Genomic DNA, 22,417 nt, shown 5'->3' with positions numbered 1-22,417 from the left:
CATAAATATTTTTATAGATTAATTGATAAAAGAATATGGTAAATTTGTCTTATAAAGATAACATTTTCTAAAGAATCATAAGTCGTACATTAACATACACAAATAATTAAAAAATATATTTTTGCATTCCTGTACCACATCCGTCACTGAACATTATCGGTTAATTTATAATATCTGTTTTTTAATCGGATTTCCTTAATGATTTGCTATAAAAAGAGTATTTTGATCGATCTCATTTATTAATAAGCAGAAGAGATCATTGTTTACAATTAAAAATGAAAACGACAAGAATTCAGTTGATTGCGCTTATAACAATAGTAGCAGTTATTTGCAATACAATGGCTTATCCTGCAAAGATTATTGACAACACAGATCAACGTGACGGTAAGTTATAATAACACTTAAGTCGAATTCATAGATAATTTAAATATTCTATTAAGACGATGCAAAATTATTATTTAACGCGTATAAAATATATGCAGTGTAATAAAAAACATTTATTAATAATTAACAAATGCGTTATTTTAAGATATCATTTTGTTATGTCTTTCATTAGAATTTAGGTATTTAATATTCTAGCATCTTAGTTCTAAAGCCTTGAGTTGGGGGCCAATTTTTTCAAAATTTTGCTAATGTAACCCCACTTTGTATTAACTTCAGTAATATATGCGTGTAACATTAAAAAGAACATTTTCTGAAACTCTCCCCCTAACCAAAAATGCTATCTTTTTATACATTGCATATTTTTAACGGAACTTTTTTTAATGTCTTTCTTGGCATAGTAATAATGCAAGCGAACCCGAAAAAATTACTTTTTATGCGATACTGGGAATGAAGCAGCGATAACATTTTGAAAATATTGATTTAAAAACATTTTAAACTTTTTGTTTATTTAATCTTTTCATATTCTTTAAAGGTTAAATAATATACTTTGAATAACATTAGAATGATATTTTATCATAATTTTACCCCCCATCCGAAATGAAAAAAATCTTATCGATTGAATATTTTTTAGTTGATTTTTTTTGGTTACTTCCATTTAACATAATAAAAGTAAAAAATCTTATTTGGACACCACATGACTTCCTTGTACGACTTTTAAATTACATGTACACATTTTTTTTTTAAATGAAATTATATTAAATTTTGTTTCATTAATAATTTCTGATATTTTTCATGTTTTTTTTAAAATTGTTTATTGAATTATTGTTTATCGTAATATTTGTTTACAGTTAGAGGTTAATAATTATTAATACATCAGTATATTTAAATTAAAAAAAAAGCGTTAAAAAAAGTAGAGGATGTCTGATTCCAACCGATATGTTTTGTTTTGTAAGATGGAAATATTTCATTAATTAAAATTTCGTTTGGCTATAACTGTGGAACCGATCAAAATAAGTACCGGTTATGATGTATCGTTGTAAATCTCTCGATGACAAGTTATTACTGAAGTTAATAAAAAGTCCATAATTCAAATTTTTTTGGATTCTGGGATTTTTTGGACGATTTTGGTCCAGTAGATTAGAATCAAAAGAGGAGGTTAACAGCACTCCTAAATTCAAAAATTTCAACATCTTACGACTAATCGTTTTTGTGTTACGCGAGAAATATAAGTACATACGTAAAGCCGAAATTAATCAAAATGAATTCAGGGATGATCAGAATCGATACTTCAGTTGAAATCTGAAAACCGTAATTTTTCGCTATCACTTTACTTCCTTTACTTGGTACAAGAAATCTTCCAGTACCAAAATTTAGGTTTTCTAATTACGTAGAAGCTTCGGGAGATATACACCATCCGGATGAATGGTGTCATTTTATTGACTTCTCAAAGCGTAGTTCGAAAACGTTTCTGTTTCATGTCGGAAATATTACCCCGAAGTAACCTTTAACTCGCATGGAGAAGTTCCGAGTCCGCAATAGTAAAACCTGAAGAGATTTACTTCCTGTTATCACACGTTAAACTAAGTTTAATGAAAACATTCGTTAAAACAATATATGGTGATAGGGTTGGATTTCATTTAAAAAAAATAATTCCTAATTTAAATGATAAAGGAAAGTTTTGGGATTGAAAATAAGAAAACTAATGAATGATATTGAATTTGAATTCAGTTTGAATGACTGTGAGTTTTCTGCGTGGAAGGGTGTAAACAACTTCTTTGGAAATCATAAAGCAGATTACTCATATAGAGTATTTATAATTGGGGTTCTTAATAACTACTAAGTACTTACATGTAATTTGTCTCTAAAGTTCCACGTCTTAGATTTTCATCGGAATTTTTCCTTACCGGTCTTGGAGATCTGCCAAATGAAGCAGATTTTAGTAGCGTAGAAATTGCACGTTTCTTGCAATGTTTCTTTTTTCTTACAAAAAAATAAGTTAATTATAAAACAATTAGGCCTGCTGCGAGAAATCATTTACATATTTTCAATACATGTCAAAACGTTCAGTTCAAACAAAAAATGAAATTTTTTACTCGGTGCAATAGTATATTTGACAAAGTTTTATATGTGATGAACAAAACTGTAATTTCTCTTCAATTGTTAAAATAGGATTTATCACTTTTTTAATAACAACAAAATAATAATAATAATATTATTATTTATTTTTTCGGTTATTTTAGCTGTCGGCTACAGAATGTCCCACGAAGAAACCGAGAAAATTTCAGGACATGTACTACTGGTAAAAATAATGAAAAACGTTCATATATATGTCTGAAAACGCTTTTTTTCTAGTTTCAGCTAGCGAAAGATTGCGTCCGGTTTTCAGCTCTTCTGATAAATAAAAGCCCTACTGGAATTTTTCGGTTCGAAATTACGGGACAAAGTTGGTGGTTTCTTATGTAATTTGAGCTGAGTAAAAGGACAAAACAATTTCAATACGTGTAACTCAAGTACTTTTTCATATATCGGACGTAAAGCACAAAATTCGGTGTCAAAAAACAACTTTTTTTTTTAGGTTTGTAGTACAATACCTTTGTTAAATTACAAATGAATGCGGAAGATTTAGTAACAAACTTGTGATATATTTAATTCTGAGAAAATTAATCTAAATACAACCTAGAAAAAGTAAACAAGAATCGTTACAAATCGGTTTTTTATTGAAGCAAAAAACGAAAAATAGGCAGAAAATCGTATTATTCTTTCTAAATTCTAAATTCTTAAATAACATAAAAACATTATTCTTAATGTAGGAAAGAAATAAAATATACAAAATGATAGATACTAATAGAATAACAAACCCCGGTTACAGAAATTGTTTGAAATTTCCTCCTTCACAATGTAGACAGTGCTCTGCCCGACGTAAAATATTTTCGGTGGGTTACCGTATCATTACAGGATCGTTTCGTATATATTCAATACCATTTTGTATTGTAATGAGTAAATCTTCTTTATTATTAACATTTTGATCGTATATTATCGTTTTCATACGGTCCCAAATCTGTTGATAAGTACGGTGTTCGTGGCGGCCAATCTATTCAACCACCACGCCCAATCCGGTTTAAGAAAATAGAATTCAACCGATTTGTAGCTGCTAAAGAAAAAATGTAGTGTTAGACCATCGTGCTCAAAAATCACTTGCATTATAGTTTGTAAAGGTACATCCTCCAAAAGAGCCGGCAAATTATTTTTCAAGAAACCAACGTATGCATCTTCGGTAAGGTTTTCGTCGAAAAGAAAACCGTATCAGAATTACGTCATAAATAATGCTACACCAAATATTAATACGATGTATACATTCAAAACTAGTTTCCACAGAACCGTGTGGATTTTTTCGCCCCGTAAATGATTATTTGTAGAATTGACGAATCCGTTTCTGGTAAAACTGGCGTAATCGGTAAATGAAATCGATAATACCTTCCATCGTCTACAAGATTATAACAGAAGTTAAATCTCAAGGGGTAATCTGTTGGCTGCATATTTTTAACCTTTCCGCAGGTGGAAAAGTTAAATATTTTCTTACCGCAGGATGCGCCACACTTTCCTTTTTTGACAAACCTGCACGACATGAAATCGGCCTTGTATTTGTGTCCTTACGTTAATATGTTGAATCACACGATCATTTATTTGGCGTTCAACAGAAAACGATCCTTTGTAATTCTCGTTAGAGAATTTCTAATTTCTAAAACGAAAATTTCTAATTTTTGTTTCTTTTATTTCAATAAAAAATCGATTAGTTACTAATTTTTTGGGATTTACATTACTTTCCTGAGAATTAAATTCTCTACAAGTTTTTTTTCTATATATTTCGCATTTATTAAGTCACTTGATAAAGTTTTTGCATTACAAACCCAAAAAAAATTGTTTTTGGATACCGAATTTTGTTTTTATTTCATAAATCTTAAAAAATACTGGAGTACTTTTTATCGTGCTTTTCAGCTTAAATTACAAAAGAATCCACCTACTTTACTTCATAATTTGCGTTCCAAATATTATATTAGGGCTTCTTCTAATTAGAAAAGCTGAAAAGCGGATGGATTCTTTCTCTACTTGTAAATCGAAAAACGAATTTTCCAAATCTATGTTTATATATAATTTTTACTTGCAAATCTTTAAATCAAAATTTTTTTTTTTTTATGTTTGTCTTCAAATCTTACATCGTTAATTTTCTGTACTTCCTGACGTGGCCGATTTATGATATTTTACACAGTTAGTAAGGTCGGGTGATAAACAATATTCCAACATTATATTTGCAAACATCATTCATACATTAAATAAAGAGTGGAAATTAATAATGCATTTAAAAATGCAATTAATTATGCATCAATAATGATGATGCATTATCACAGATGGTTCGAATGAAAACTGTTTTATAAAAACTCAAATAACCTTTCTCGAAAATTGCGATAATTAAGTAAAAGACATAAAAAATTCACTAAGGAAAAATGTCGCTATTTCATTACTTCATATAGTAAATGTTTGATTGAAAATTTCTTTAATATTGTATAAATATATTAGAGATTTCAATATGTGATGTTATCTTTTGAAATCCAAATTAACCTATTAATTATAATCATGCAATGCATGATAATAATTTGATTAAAGTATGAGTAAAATTTGTAAAGCAAGTTTTTAAAAATTTTTAAAAACTTTTATCATATTATTTAATTATTTTAACCTGTAGAACATAACCTGAAGGTTTCTCCGTTTCTTCGTGGGATAACGTGTATATATATATATAATATATAATTTTATTTTTATTTGCTAGTTCGAGATATATGTTCAAATTAAAATATTACATGTTATCATTTGCTATTTCAGTTAATATTCATTGAACTTAATTGTAATTTTTGTACAATAAAATTCTTTTCAGGTGAAAGAGTAATTCGACGTACTAGGTACAGATTTGGAGGTTGTGGCTCTCTATTCGGTAGGTGTTCAGTTTTTGCAACTCAAAAAATGAAAGAACCAAGGTAATATATTTTTCTGCATAGTAATTGTCTGCATACGTTACATGAATTTCACAGCTTTATTATAAATATTGTACATATATATACATATACACGAACACGCACCCCGCCCCCCACATACACACACACACACACACATTACGTCTGATAAGTTCCCGAAGTAAATTAAATAAAATTACAGATTTAAAGATAAACGAATTTACTCACATCAGTCCTCTTCATAGAATCCTTCTCATAATATGCACTCGTTCCAGCGTCAATATAAAACGGTCTGGGGAAATCACTTTGTGAGATCGTCTTCAACTGCTCGGTTGATCCCCTTTCGATGGCCGGAATGTCGTTGAAAAAGCAGCCATTCGTCTTCAATTTGAGTTTCGGGAACAGGAAAGTCTGCAGGAGACAAGTCGGTTTGGATAAGACGGTGATTTGATTTGCGGCGTAAAAACGTGTTAAAACTGTTGCTATGTGTGCCGGGGCATTGTCGTGCAAGAGAGTCCGACTGCATGGATCTCGGAATTCTGGCCGGATACGACGAATGAAAATTTCATTACTTCCAAATAAAATTTAGAATTCACGGTATGACCGGATGGGACAAATTCATGATAAATCAGGTCCTTTTAGTCGAAGAATGCAATCAACATCGTTTTCAATCTTGATTTTTGTTGTCTGACTTTTGTCGGGAATTGTGCTCCAGAACTGAACCAAGCAGGGGATTGACGCTTCGTTTGCGGATCATACATGAAACACCAGCATTCATCTCCAGTTATGCCTGCTTGCAAAAACTTAGGGTCGCTATCGCGAGCTTCAACAAAGTCTTGAGCGCCAGAAAGACACACGTGTTTTTGTTCTTCGGCGAAGGAGAATGGAAGGAAACGAAAGCACACCTTTCGGCGGTTAATTTTTTCTGTTAGAATTGTACGCACCGCGTCTTTACCGATGTTTAGCTCTTCTGCTATGGCCCGAACGGTACGATGAGAATTTTCGAGCAGTAGGGCGCGCGATTTCGCAACGTTTTCGTAGTGAACAGCTGTTGACAGCCTCCGCCTTTGTTCGTCATCGTCCAACGACTCTTTACCGTCTTTTACCCGCTTTCACCACTTGTATGTTGTAGTACGAGATGTAGATTCATCTCCAAATGCTTTCTGTATCATAGAATAAATTAAATGAAAGATTTCTGAAGTCGATCACAAAATTTTATAGCGCTTCTGTGTTCCAAACGCGAGCTTGCACAAGGTCACACGAACATAACGTACGCGGCCGAGTTTAACTCGAGTTTGAAGTGACGAAACGTGATGAAATTTGACACACACTCGTCAGACATCGTACTACATAGTTCCTTGGTTGTCCGAGAGATAGCGCTACTTGTATCTACTACAGAAATTTGCTTCAACAACTTTTCAGAGCAATCTGTGTGTGTATTTGTGTGCATACACGTGTAAATACATATTTTAAAAGTAACTATTCGTTTACAAACAGAATCAGAATGGATCTTTATTTGGAATAGAAGTTTCTTATATCGCAATCGGATTTTTTTTCATATTTCATCCCTATTATTTAATTTAAAATGTTTATTCATAATTACAAAAGTAATATAATTATATATCTTTTGTAAATATATTTTACATTGTTAGTGTCTTTTCGAAAAGATATGCGGTTGCATGGTATCAGTAAGAGGTGAAATTTAATTTTCTTTGCGTTTTGGATACCGACGAACACAAAAATACCATTTAATTTAACTGGAGTGTTATTAACTAAAAAAAGTATCTAGATATTATTACGTCCTCTTTTATATTTAACCGCTTCACGTATTCTTTTAGCATCGATTAACAAGTACTACACGTTATTTTTATTTTTCATCATGAAACCATGTCGATATTGCTTTAATGAGGTCAATTTTTGTGGTACAATTCATTCTTGCGAGTCGTTTTTTGACTACTGCCCAAATATTTTCAATTGAATTTAAGTATGGGGAGTTTCCACGGAAGCATTTTAATGTTTGGTCCTTCGGAAAAATTTTCTACTTTTTCCGAAATAAGTAGCCTGGCGCGAAATCTTTTTGGAATACTCCATTACCTTTTAGGGATTTGTTTCAAAGTTATGTTGCAACCCTTTCCTTCAGAACCTTTATGTATCAATCGCTTTTCAAAATATGATGTATTGGAAATAATGAACTAGGGACACGCAAATGGCAACAATCGCAAAATATTTTTTTTCTAAGAGCCGGTGATGTATTTTCACGTGATGCTTTTCTGATTGCGGTACTTTTTCCCCATATAAAAATGTGACTTGACGGAAAACATAACATTTGTCCATTTTATTTGGTCTACTAAACATGTGCTTTGGTCTACAAGAACCGTTTTTTTCCACATTACTCTTGTTAAAAGCCGGCTGCAAGCTTTCCGTCCAGCTCCAAGATTTTGACGTCCAAGAGTTGTCTTTAGTAAATCTGTTCCACTGGCTGCTAATTCTCGATTTAAGTCCACAGCATATAATTTTTGATCAAGTTTACTTTTTTTCACTAATAACCAACCGATCCTGTGTTGAAGTTTTTTACGACCGCATTTCCTTTTCCTTTGACTTGATATGGACCCGGTTTCTTTAGATCGTTTTAAAATAGTATTCTTTGTTCCTATTCCGATACCGCACTCAGAAGCTATTCGTCATTGTCATACTGGTATGTTCACTATTTTTGAACGCTTTCTTGAATTTTTGTACATTATTATGTATTCAAAACGCATTAACAAAAAACATAAATTTATGATTTTGTAATAAAAATTATATAAATTTTTACAAAACAATATTTATAATATGAAAATTACTAAATAACCGAAGAACAACAATCACGTGTTTCTCAGACATCTTAAAGAATGGGTGTAGTCGAGCAGTGTAGCCATAACATAAAAATGAACAAAAAATTCCCTGTGTTCTGTGAAATTTGAATGCTATTGTATATACACGTAAAATAATGTAGAAATTTTGTAACTTGAAGATTTCGAAAACTACTCGATCAATTTTATTGAAATTTAAATATGCTGTTACAGTACCTCTAAATATGTACACGTAAAAGTTTGATGAAGATTGTTTATGTCGTTCTTGAGTTACCTTCAGTTTCATTTTTTTCCTATAATAGATTGCAATTTATGATTGTTTTGTTTGATTTCTACTATTATTATTGCAGTCATAAATATTTAAAAACGCGTATAATATTCAGCAGATTTTCAGTAGGTATTAAACAAAACAAAATTTTTAGTATTACGAAAACAAAGAAGAAATTATTTAAAAAAGTAAACGATCAAATTTAAAAAAAACAACAAAAGTGAAATACAAGAGAATAGTTATTAAAATTCTCAGTGCGTTACAAGTAACACAAAAACAACCCTGGAGAACATTTTGAGCAGTTTAATTAATTGCTTGTAATTCGGTTATATTGTTATTTTTCTATAATATTATCTAAAAATATATAGAATTTTTTATTTCTTTTTGTTTTTATAAAAGTACGTTTTTTATTAAATAATTTTAATTGATGAAAATTTTTGTTAATAAACGAACAGTTACCGACCATATAAAATTATATTTTGTTGGGAGGCGGGTAAATTTTATTATTTTTTTACTAATTTTTTATTTTTGTTTCTCTTTTCAGTGTAGTGAAGGTTAAATATGTTACTCCTGCTCCGATACGGATTGATTGAAGCCATTTACTTTAAAGTAGAAATGATGTAAAAATGAATACCAGCAGATTAATATATACATATTTAATTATTTATAAAACTTGTTATATCATTTGCATTCATGCTATGTACAGTTCAGTTTTCAATTTATAAAATTAAAGTTTTAAAAAAATTAATATTTTGTTATATAAATACCAATTCTGTCACCCTCTTTTTACTTCCTTGTACGAAGTAAAGGATGTACTTTCAACACGAAACATTTTGGTTTTCAGATTTCTACGAAAATATCCGTTTTGACAATCTCTGAATCCATTTTAACTAGTTTCGGCGTGACGTCTATATGTATGTATGTATCTCGCGTAATTCAAAAACGATTAGATGTCGGATGTTCAAATTTTGGAATTGGCACTTCTGTAATTTACAGTTGTGCACCTCTTCTTTTAATTGCAATGGACTGGAGCAAAACTATCCTAAAATAAGGGCAAATTGCAAAAGAATTTGCATTTTGGAAATTTTCTTAACTGCAGGAATAAGTCCTTATTGAGAGCTTTTCAACGATATAAATTTGTAGTAATTATTTTAAGTGGTTCCAGATTTATAAACAAGTAAGATTTTATTTAATAAAACATTTGAGTTTTACAAGGGGAAGGAACATCAGTTCGAAATCGACTTAATTTCTTCTTTTTTTTTGTAACTTTTTTCAATTTAAATATATCAATTTATTAGTAATTATTAACATTTTATTGTAAAAACAGTTTTAAGATAAATAAAATTCTATAATAATAAGAAAAAAAATATGAAAAAAATATCAGAAATTATTAATGTACTTTTCTTTAAAATAAAAATGTGTGTATGTAATTAATATGCATACAATAATTTTCTATATATGTACAATAATTTGCATATATATATAGCCAAATTCTTTTATCAAACTAAAGTATTTTTTACAAAACATACTGAAATCTTGAAAGGATTTTTTAGAAATGGGGGAAAACTGTCAATGAAATCGGATTAATTTTAAACTTGAACGTTTTAAGTAACTAAATAATAATTTCCTTCATTGTACCGTATGTTTCAAACTGAACATCGTGGTTTTAAAGCTATATAACATATCTAAAGTTTCACATACATTAATTAATTATAAGTGAAATGAAAAGGCAATTTAAACAGTTTTAGGTGTGCGCAAGCTCATAAACTGTTTCCTGTATCGTCCACTTGAAAGCGCTAGTAGTAAAGGTGGCGACCCTCTAACAAATTTCGTGGTATATTTTGCACTTTGCAAGATTTGAAATTAATTAACGTTCAACGTGCGTTCTGTTTGATATTCCGTTGTTATCCACCGAGCGACAATAACATTCGTAGACGGTATAAATAATTTCAAACCACTGGTTGTACTTCTAAAGGGAAGAATACATGACGATCGAATGTGTCCGAAGACAATGGTGAACGTGTAAGAGAGTCTTCTATGAGTAGTCTTAGGAAATTCTAAATTTAAAAGAAAGAGTGAATGGCACGGATGAAGCCCTACGCAAGAACTACCGGATCAAAATAAACAAGAACAAAACGAAATTAATGAAATGTAGTAGAAATAATGTAGATGGACCGCTGAATATAAAAATAGGAAACAAAAAATTATGGAGATAGAAGAATTCTGTTATTTGAGAAGTAGAATTACTAAAGATGGACGAAGCAGGAGCGATATTAAATGCCGAATAGAACAGGCGAAACGAGCTTTCAGCCAAAAATATAATTTGCTTACATCAGAAATTAATTTAAACGTCAGGAAAACATTTTTGAAAGTATTTTTCTGGAGCGTCGCTTTATATGGAAGTGAAACTTGGACGATCGGAGTATCTGAGAAGAAAAAGATTAGAAGCTTTAGAAATGCGGTGCTATAGGAGAATGTTAAAAATCAGACGGGTGGATAAAGTGATACATGAAGAGATCGTTGCGACAAATCGATGAAGAAATAAGCGTTTGAAAAAATATAGTTAAAAGAAGAGACAGACTTATAGGCTACATATTAAGGCATCCTGGAATAATCGCTTTGATATTGGAGGGTCAGGTAGATGGGAAAAATTATGCAGACAGCAACGTTTGGAATATGTAAAATAAATAGTTAGGGATGTAGAATGCAGCAGGTGTACCGAAATGAAACGACTAGCACTAGATAAAGAATCTTGGAGAGCTGCATCAAACCAGTCAAATGACTGAAGGCAAAAAAAAAAATTAACACTAATGACAAATTGTGAGGTCTTTAATGTAGCGTTGTAGTTTTTGGGTTTTGTTCATTTTGTGCCGAGGTATTGAAAAATACCTGAAACAAAATCTAGAAACTTTAACGCTACATTACAGACCTCACAATCTGTCGTTAAAGTGAGATCAAACCATTTAGCGATGGAGCGAATTAAGTTTTGGGACTTGTTCATCCAAATAATTTTCAAATCCTTTTTCCTGAAAATCTTGCTGTGTATAATCAAAGGAGGAAATCGTACGAAATGCTTAAAGCTGTAAACGGTCAGCAATATTTGTGTTGTGTATTATCAATGCACCTATTTATTCGAGTTGCAGCAGGCATGACAGAATATATTGTTTACAGGCAAGCGTTGGATTAGTGTCAGTCGTTACATCCTTGATCTCTGTTGTATTATAATTTGAAAACCGAGTTCATTTTATGTATATTATACAGTTGTTCGCATAAAAATTATGGCAGTCTATACCACCTTACTGGATTTTCACCGTAAGATTAATTATTTAAATTGAAAAATTGAAAATTAAATAAAACATGAAAATTTATTAAGTTGTACGAATTTGTGTAGTCGAACTAGTTATTGTTTTAAAGTTTAAAATATATGTTCTTTGTAAATTAATGATAAAGGTATAATGTAAATTTTTCTTATAAATATAAAATTTACTAATGAATCTAAACCCTACTCTAACATCGACCACTAATTAAAAAAATATATTTTTGCATTCCTGTACCACATCCTTTACTGCACATTATCGTTTAATTTACGATAACGCTGTTTTTTTAATCGGATTTCCTTATTGTTTTGCTATAAGAAAGGTATTATTATCGATCTCGCTTATTAATAAGAAGCAAAGATCATTGTTTATAATTAAAAATGAAAACGACAAGAATTCAGTTGATTGCGCTTATAACAATAGTAGCAGTTATTTGCAATACAATGGCTTATCCTGCAAAGATTACTAAGAACACAGATCAACACGACGGTAAGTTATAATAACACTTAAGTCGAATTCATAGATAATTTAAAAATTCTATTAAGACAACGCGATATATTATTTAACGCGTATAACATATATGCAGTGTAATAAATCACATTTATGAATAATTAACAAATGCATTATCATCTTGTTATCTTTTTCATTAGAATCTAGTTCTTTAATATTCTAGCACACTACTTCTAAAGACTTGATTTGGGGGCCAATTTTCTCAAAATTTTGCTAATGTAAGCCCACTTTGTATTAACCTCAGTAGTATGTCCGTGTATGCTTATCTTAGCATTAAAAAGAAAATTTCATAAAATTTCGTGCTAACCAAAGATGCTATCTTTTTATTTATTACATATTTTTAACGGAATTTTTTCAAACGTCTTTCTTGACGTAGTAGTATAACAAAATAGTAACACAGTAATAAAAAAATCTTATTTATTGAATATTTGTTAGTTGATTTTCTTAGTTACTCAGTTAAAAAAATCTGATGTTCACGCCCCACGACGTCCTTGTACGCATTTTAAACTACATGAACACTTTTTTTTTGAAAATGAAAGTGCATAAAATTTTATTTCATTAATAACTTCTGTTATTTTTTCATATTTTTTTTTAATTGTTTATTGAAATAATGTTTATCGTAATTTTTGTTTACAATCAGAGGTACATTAATTATCAAAATATTCATTAATTAAAATTTCATCTGGCTATAACTCTGAAACCGATGAAAATAAGTACCGCTTATGATATGTCGTTGTAAATCTCTCAAAGAGAACTTATTAGTGCAGTTAAGAAAAAGTCTATAATCCAAATCGTTTTGGATTCTGGGTTTTTTGATACTTTTCTTGCAGTCGATTGTAATAAAAAGGGGAGGTGCAAAACTAGATTTTACAACAGTCCTAAATCCAAAATTTCAACATCTTACGTCTAATAGTTTTTGAGTTATGCGAGGTACATTTGTACGTACAGACGTTATGCCGAAACTAGTCAAAATGAATTCAGGGATGGTCAAAATAGATAGTTCCGTTCAAATCTGAAAATTGAAATTTTTCGCGATTTCAATACTTCGTACAAGGAAATAAAAAAATAGATATTTTCAATTTTATAAAACATTTTTTTAATGTAAATATATATCAATAGTTTTGCAATAAAATTATATCGTAAATTATCTCTCTTAAATGTTGCGACGTCACAGGTAAGCGGTATAAATAAATAAATAAATAATATTTATTTTTAGGTGTAAAACGTAACTCGTTGTGGCCGGGTCTCCAACTTGATCGCCCGGCCGCCTCGGTACGAGGTGGGTTTAGCCTCACGGTTACATTAGTTTAGCGACCGACAAGCAAAATTTGTTTTACGTAAGATGTGAAATTACATTAGTTTAGGTAGTACCGACCGTCGGTAAAACACATAAGTCGTACACTCATATAACATAAATTATAAACTTCCAAACAAAGAACATATTATCGAATTCGGATACCACATCCTTTACCTAAATTATCAGTTGTTAATTTACTGTAACACTGTTTTTTTAATCGGATTTCCTTAATGTTTTACTATAAAAAAGAGATTTTGATCTATTTCACTTTTTATTAATAAGAAGCAAAGATCACCGTTTATAATGAAAAATGAAAACGACAAGAATTCAGCTGTTTGCGCTGATAACATAATCGCAGTTATTTGCAGTAAAATGGCTCATCCTGCAAAGGATACTGAGTACATAAATCAAAACGACGGTAAGTTATTACAAATTTTAATCCGGATTCATAGATAATTTAAATATTCTACTAAGACAATGCAATATTATTATTTAACGTGTACAAAATATATCAAGTATGCAGTCTAACAAAACACACTTATTAATAACTAGCTGACCTGGGAATGCTTCGCTATTGCTTGATTTGAGTATATATATATATATATATATATATATATATATATATATATATAGATTAAATGAATACAATTGAAAGGTTGACAAAACATTAAAAAACTTAACATTACGGAACTTCTCAAGTTTTAACCTTTCCCTCCTCCCCACTCTCCTTCTTTTTATTTTTCCCTTCTTTGCAAAAATAATTCTTTTCACGTAACTCATATATATACTGAATTTGATCCAAATCGGACCATAAATACAATTTTTCGAAATATCGTATCTCCAGTGCCACTTAGCGGGTCCAAACTATCTTAAACTTTTTCGTGGGCGTGCCCAAAACTCACCAAAGTTTCATCGCTGTCGGGTATTGGTATAAGAACGCATAAGGGACAAACAAATATACATTCACTCTTAGATTAACAAAAGTAACGTTTAAAACGGTCTTTGTTTTATGTCTTTCGTATAATATATTTATTGTTTTTACTTTCTTGACATCGTAGTCCAATAGGTTTGATTTTGGAAAATCAAATTTCTAAAAATTTTGCAAACCGACTTAAAAAAAAGTAGATTATCCATCGACCCATATATTTTTTAAAGATTTTTCGGCGTGCGGCGAATAGGCACATTGGGAATCATGATATTCTATATGAATGCATCACGTTAGATGATGTTATATGATCTTCTGTAAGAAACCGTTAATAAAAATGATCAAAAATCGATATATCTCGTCTTAAACCTTTCGCGCCCCCATATACATCATATTTCATATACAGCATCAGTACGGACAGTAGGAATCTTATAATTCTGTATACGTGCTTCACATTACACGATATTTTACGGTCTCTAGCAAATTCGGACGAATAAACCTCTTAGTAATACTCGTAACACTGTCGATATGTCATTAATAATCGATGTATCGACGCCATGAGTGAGGTGTAGTACATTATTCAATCTTTCCGTCACAACAAGTGATTTTTTTATCGAACAAAAAAATAATAATTTGTAGGCAATATTGGACATAAAAGAACCTAATTTTTTTTTTAATTTTTCAAAACGTTTTCGATTTATTTAAACTTTTAATTATTTAAAATTTAAATAATAGACTTTTAGTAATGACATTAAAAATAAATTTCTTCGTAATTCAACCTCCCCCCCCCCCCCCACCGTATTGGTAAACTTTTTATTGGCTGAATATTTTTTAGTGAAATAGTTTTTAGATGCTTCCATTTAAGATTGTAAATGTAGAAGAATTAAAGCTTCTAATCTTATCTTTTCGTGTACTTCGATCGTCCAAGTTTCACTTCCATACAAATTACGCTCCAAATATATACTTTCATAAATGTTTTTCTGATTTTTAAATTAATTTAATTTTGACTGAAAGCCCTTTCCCCTGAGCTATTCGGCATTTTATATCGCTCCTGCTTTGTCCAGCATTAGTAATTGTACATCCCAAATAACAATATTATTCTGCCTTTGTAATCCTTTTTTCTTCCTATTTTCACATTCAGTGGTCCATCTTTGTTATTTCTACGACATTTCATTACTTTCGTTTTGTTCTTGTTTATTTTCACGCGGTAGTTCTTGCGTAGAACTTCATCCGTGCCGTTCATTGTTTCTTCTAAATTTTTTTTACTCTCGGCTAGAATTACTATATCAACAGTAAATCGTAGCATCTTTATCTTTTCACCTTGTACTGTTACTACGAATCTAAATTGTTCTTTAACATCATTAATTGCTAGTTCTATGTAAAGATTAAAAAGTAACGCGGATAGGGAACATCCTTGACGGACTCCCTTTTTTATTACTGCTTATTTCTTATCTTCTTCGAATATTACTGTAAATTTTAGCGATTGTTCTTCTATCTCTATAGTTGAACTCTAAATTTTTAAAAATTCTGAACATTTTATTTCAGTCTACGTTATCAAATGCTTTTTATAAATCTATAAGTGCCATGTATGTCGGTTTGTTTTTCTTTAATATTCCTTCTATTATTAATTTCATCACTAAAATTGCTTCCCTTTTACCTAAAGTTTTAGTGAATTCTAATCGGTCTTCTCCTAACACTTTTTCCACTCTCCTCTCAATTCTTCTGTACAGAATTCTAGTTAACATTTTTGATGCTTGAGTAGTTAAGCTAATTATTCTGTATTTTTCACATTTATCTGCTCTTGCTTTCTCCGGTATCATGACTCTAATACTCTTTTTGAAGTTTGACGAAACTTCCCCTTTTTCGTAAATATTACACACCAGTTTGTATAATCAATCTATCTCTTCCACACCTGCACACCTGTACTGCGCAGTAATTCTGCATGTACCACGTCTATTCCAGGAACCTTTTTCCCATTCAAAACTTTTAATGCTCTCTTAAATTCAGTTCTCAGTATTTTATCTCCCTTCCATCCTCTTTGACTATAAATAATATAATTTATAAAAGAAATATATTTATACAAATATGTAATATGAAATAATCTGAGTTTAGCATAGAAGATAGCAGATAATAACTTTGATAGAAAGGAGTTAATAGTTGATAGAACAGTAATAATAATAATATTCCTTTGAGAAAATCTTATTAAACTTTTCATTGCTAATTGGTTTTATTGAAAAAGAAATTCTAAGAGAATTTGTTATTACTCGTAAAACTAATCATACTCACATAACCATTGGTCAAAATTAGTTGATAGCTATGGAACATAGTCTTATACTTTCTCAACGTTTCATAGATATATCAAATATTAGATGATCGTCTAGCAAAGAGATGGTCTCCTAGTGGATTGTCCTAGTATTATGTTCGGACGAACAGATACTCCTTAGTTATTTAATAAAACTACGTGAATCAAACATTAAACTGATTTATTGATAATATCTTTATTCACAAGGAAAAGTGAAAGAAATTATATATATATTAATCTGGTCTTATTAATTTTTTTTTTTCCTTCAAAGGCAAATTGAATCAGTTTTTCCCAGTATTGGTATGCTGAAAAAAGAAACAAAAATAAAAAAAAATAAAACAAAAATGTATCTCAACTCCATAAAATGTAAATTTATATCGTTGGTAAATTTTCATTTATTAGTAAAAATGGGGTGCCTCTGGAGCGTTATTTTTGGAGGTGCAATGAGGTGTTCTTATAATATTTCTGCAAAAAATCGTCCGATTTGTAAAATTCAAACGGGGTATTTGTTACTTTAATTGAAAACTAACTTTTGGACGCATCAGTAACAATCTCGATTTAACACATCACGGTTATTCAAAAAGGTATATATATAAATTTTGTCTGTTTGTTTGTTATCGCATCGTACGAGAACAGCCGACCGAATACTTTCAAATTTTAAGAATACACTTTTATTCGTGTTATTCCTGGGAACATTTTTTCGCCCCGAAGTAGGGTGAAGTTGTGTTATTCACAACCATGAACGTTATAAAACAACCATGAGCTGACCATGAACGTTATAAAATGACACCGCATTCACGTCTCTGAAACTGATAGTTAGGGAGTTATTAAGGCAGGACGATGTAGGCCTTTTCTTACGCTACAAATATATGTTCTGGTACCTCTATGTTCGGTGTTATTTTCAAGATGTTTCAGTCAAAATATATTCTGTTTTCTGTTGTTTGACTTTAATTGTTTTATTTTTTTTTAAGTATATTTTTTGTATATTTCTTCATCACTCAAAGGGCTATTAAAATTAAAGTAGCTTTGGCAGTTCTGTTTTATTCTGGACCCAAAATGAGACTTTTAAAAGTTATATTCTATTTTTTCTATTTAAAAATTTTTTTTTTTTTTGATATGCCAGATAAGCTTGAAGCTTATTCGTGGGATATGAAAATGAAATTTTTCAGCGTATGTTAAAATTCAATTCCTGAGCGGGATTCGAACCCGGGACCTTCGGATGAAAGGTCGAACCACTCTGCTACGGACATCTGCAATTCTCTTTTAAATTCATTTTTTTTTCATTTAAATAATTATTTAAATGAAAACAACTATAAAAGAAAATATTACAATCGTTCAAGAAAACAATCCTCAAAATATATTTCCAGTTTCTCAATGCCGGGAATGCATAGCGACTCCGTTGCCAACTTTAAAAAAAAAAATTAATATTTTATAAATAATTCTAAATATATATACTTACAGTAATCCGATATTGATATCAGAATTATTTATCTTTATTCTTCTGAGAAAGACTGCACGTTACCATCAATTTTATCATTTTCCACACAATTTAGACAACCAAATCGGGACTGACGAATTTTTTTAACTATAAAAATTAATTAAGATTTTATGATAATATAAAATTGTAAATTATAATTATACGTAAACTAAATTAATTAACTATAATTAAATGAATTTAAAAGGTTTTTCAACTAATATGTATTTTAACTGTATTTACTGTTACTCTAAAATATGCTAAGAAACTTGATATTAAACTTATATTTAAAAGTATTACACCTTCATCTTTACAAGAATAGTTAAAAATATTAAAACTTAAATTAAATGAAAACAAATCTGAACAATTCACTCTTAATAAAAAGTGTCGTGTACTGAACTCATTTTGAATAACGCCAATTTTATGCGATCACAAAATGTGAAGTATTTCAGAACGTACCAAGGGTAAGATAGTCTTCTCATAACACAGGATTATTTAAAAAATGAAAATAAATTACATTTGACGATGAAATGTGGTTATAAGAATCGATCGCGAAATTTTATCAATTATTTGTAGGTTTTTACCTTTAACTAAGATGACTGTATTTAAATAAGAGGGTTATTTAATAATAAAGAGAAAATTTATAAACAACTACATAAAAAATATTTTAACGCCCTCTACTTTCATTGTCGCGATGCGATGTAAAGCGTTTTATAACCAGATTCTCAGATAAATGTTGCAAATTGATTGCAAATCCCATTCGCGTTCACTTATGTAACTAATAAAAAACAAAAAAAATCGTGAAATGAATATTCTTCTTATGAAAGAGCGGGGAATCAACAGCTATATCCGATGGAAATTGGTAGTTTATTAAAAGAACCAGACCGGGATTCGAACCCTGGACCTTCGCACGAATTGCCAAAATGAAAAGCAAAATGAAAAAAAAAAGTTAGAAATATTTTAATTTAAATATATCATTTTTTCGTGGTGAAATTTTTTTTAATAAGATATCTGTGTATAGTACTGTTAAGAAGGAAGATTAAAGAAAAAAAAACAACATACTTGGGATTTATAGACCTAGAAAAGGCATTCGATAACATAGACTGAAATAAAATGTTCAGCATTTAAAAAAAATTAGGGATCAAATACAGAGATAGAAGAACGATTGCTAACATTTACAGGTGTCCAACAGCAACACTAATAATTGAAAAACATAAGAAAGAAGCCGTAATAAGAAAGGGAGTCCGACAAGGATGTTTCCTATCCCCGTTACTTTTTAATCTTAACATGGAACTAGCACTTATTGATGTTAAAGAACAATTTAGATTCGGAGTAACAGTACAAAGTGAAAAGATAAAGATGCTACGATTTGCTAATGATATAGTAATTCTAGCCGAGAGTAAAAAGGATTTAGAAGAAACCATGAACGGCGTAGATGAAGTCATACGCAACAACTATCGCATGAAAATAAGCAAGAATAAAACAAAAGTAATGAAATGTAGTAGAAATAACAAAGATGGACCACTGAATGTGAAAATAGGAGGAGAAAAGATTATGGAGATAGAAGAATTGTGTTATTTGGGAAGTAGAATTACTAAAGATGGACGAAGCAGGAGCGATATAAAATGCCGAATAGCACAAGCTAAACGAGCCTTCAGTAAGAAATATAATTTGTTTACATCAAAAATTAATTTAAATCTCAGGAAAAGATTTTTGAAAGTGTATGTTTGGAGCGTCGCTTTATATGGAAGTGAAACTTGGACGATCGGAGTATCTGAGAAGAAAAGATTAGAAGCTTTTGAAATGCGGTTCTATAGGAGAATGTTAAAAATCAGACGGGTGGATAAAGTGACAAATGAAGAGGTATTGCGGCAAATAGATGAAGAAAGAAGCATTTGGAAAAATATAGTTGAAAGAAGATATAGACTTATAGGCCACATATTAAGGCATTTTGGAATAGTCGCTTTAATATTGGAAGGACAGGTAGAAGGAAAAAATTGTGTAGGCAGGCAACGTTTAGAATATGTAAAACAAATTATTAGGGATGTATAATGTAGGGAGTATACCGCAATGAAACGACTAGCACTAGATAGGGAATCTTGGAGAGCTGCATTAAACCAGTCAAATGACTGTAGACAAAAAACAAAGAAAAAAAGTACTGATAATTAATGACTTAAATAAAAATAATACAATTAATGAAAGAATGGGATTTTAAATTTTAAATGGGTATTTTGTTATTAAATGAACAAAAGTACACGTTTAATCTGACAAATTTTCTCAATATTTCAAATTCATTAAACATTAAATGGATGTAATACGAAAGGAACTGACCTTTTATTTTACTTTGCCGATGCCCTTTAATTATTGTTCAATGCTCTTTAATATCCTTTATTTGTAACTAATAATATATAAAACAAGTATTTATTTGGTCTATCGTTAATTTATTTTTAATATTTGCGTATAACTATAATATAAATACAGACGTCATTACTTAAATACCACTAAAGGATAGTTACATCATTTAATATACGAGTACTAATTGGTAAATTATAATTTATATGTAATTAAAAAAGAAAAAGAAAAAGTAAGGAAAACTTACCTCGGTAATGGTCTGCATCCATATCGACGTCTGTTGTATACATTGCAGGAAAAGCTGACGTCATCTCAATAACATTAAATAATATTACAAATATAATAACGAAGAAAATAGCAATCCGTTTCATCGTAATTAAAAAGAAATATTATAAAACGATATCTAACTTAACAACACAACCGTGTACAAACCTCTTACGTATATAGAAAAAGATTAAATAAATAAAAACCAATCGGGAAGGAAATTCATTGAAATAAATAAGATATCTTTATAAAATATAATAATTTTTGATAACAAATTGCGGTTTTATTTTTTTTATTCTTCTTCAGATAACCGTAAGCCGATCCGTCAGTTTATAATTACTGCCTACCCGTTTTATTATTTCTTTTTTGGATGAAAATTTTGAAGTATGTGAAAAAGTGCCAAGATTCGAATCGAGAAATTTTCGGATAAAATACAAAAATTCTACCACTCTGCCACCGAAATCGGAGTAATTATAAAATTAGTAACGATGAATTATAAATGAGTAAATGATGCATATATATTTTATTTTTGAAAACAGAAATACATTTATTATATGCTACTATTTACATATTAAGCTGCCATTCTAATGTTGATAATATTCATAGTATAGTACACTCAATTTGTATTTTTATTTGAAAATCCTTACCTACCGTCTGATGTTTTTTCCATATGTTAGGGGGTGATGAGGGAAGCTTAACTCCAGATTTTTAACATCCCCCTCCCTAGGTTTTTGAAAAACTCGAAAAATTCAAAACGTTTTGAAATGCGTTTTCTCTGAATGTATGCATTTTAGAGAAACGTTTTTCAAACAAAAAAATGTACAGGACATTCTCCTCTACAATTAATATCTTTGAAGTTATGCCGTATACTTTGAAATTGAAATACTAGGTGGCGCTGAAGTTGTAAAAAACGTGTTTTTTCATCGGAAAAAATTGTTTTTCGTCTGTATTGTATTTGGAAAAGTTGTTAATCTCAAAAAAACAGACGACTTATATTGAAACAATTTTCTTGTACGACTTAACATTCCAGAGTTAGAGCGGTTCAATGGCAACGCAGCGGCCCTATTGTTACTGTAGCCGGGAGATCGTCATTGTTCAGCGACTAGACCGGTTTCGAACACGTGCCCGATTCACAACATTTTCACAAGCTACAGTTCCAAAACGGCAAGTCGTACAAGAAAATTGTTAAAGTAAAAGTTGTCTGCTTTTTTGAGATTAACAACTTTTTCAAATGCAATACAGACGAAAAACAATTTTTTCAAGTGAAAAACCCGAAAAACACGTTTTTTTACAGCATCAGCGCCACCTAGTATATCAATTTCAAATTATACGGCATTACTTCAAAAAACATTAATTGTAGAGGAGAATGTCCTCTACATTTTTTGTTTCAAAAACGTTTCTCTAAAATGCATACATTCAGAGAAAAACGCATTTCAAAATATTTTTGAGTTTTTAAAAAATCTATGGGA

The 22,417-nt window shown here is 30.2% G+C and overlaps 1 protein-coding gene and 1 long non-coding RNA gene across 9 annotated transcripts in view; both read right to left on the bottom strand.

Moving 5' to 3' along the window:
• LOC142333864 (uncharacterized) overlaps positions 1-22,417 on the bottom strand; it is a 782,720-nt gene that overhangs the window by 165,292 nt on the left and 595,011 nt on the right. The window lies entirely within an intron of this gene.
• Positions 17,025-21,124, bottom strand: LOC142333866 (uncharacterized). Its single transcript, XR_012758733.1, has 3 exons — positions 20,932-21,124; positions 18,318-18,443; positions 17,025-17,163 (listed from the first exon to the last, which is right to left on the bottom strand). It is a non-coding gene; the product is annotated as an uncharacterized LOC142333866 (long non-coding RNA).

The sequence above is a fragment of the Lycorma delicatula genome, chromosome 13 (genome assembly GCF_047948215.1).
Source record: "Lycorma delicatula isolate Av1 chromosome 13, ASM4794821v1, whole genome shotgun sequence".
In the NCBI taxonomy this organism is placed as follows: Eukaryota; Metazoa; Arthropoda; class Insecta; order Hemiptera; family Fulgoridae; genus Lycorma; species Lycorma delicatula.
This window is presented reverse-complemented; position numbering and strand designations above follow the sequence as displayed.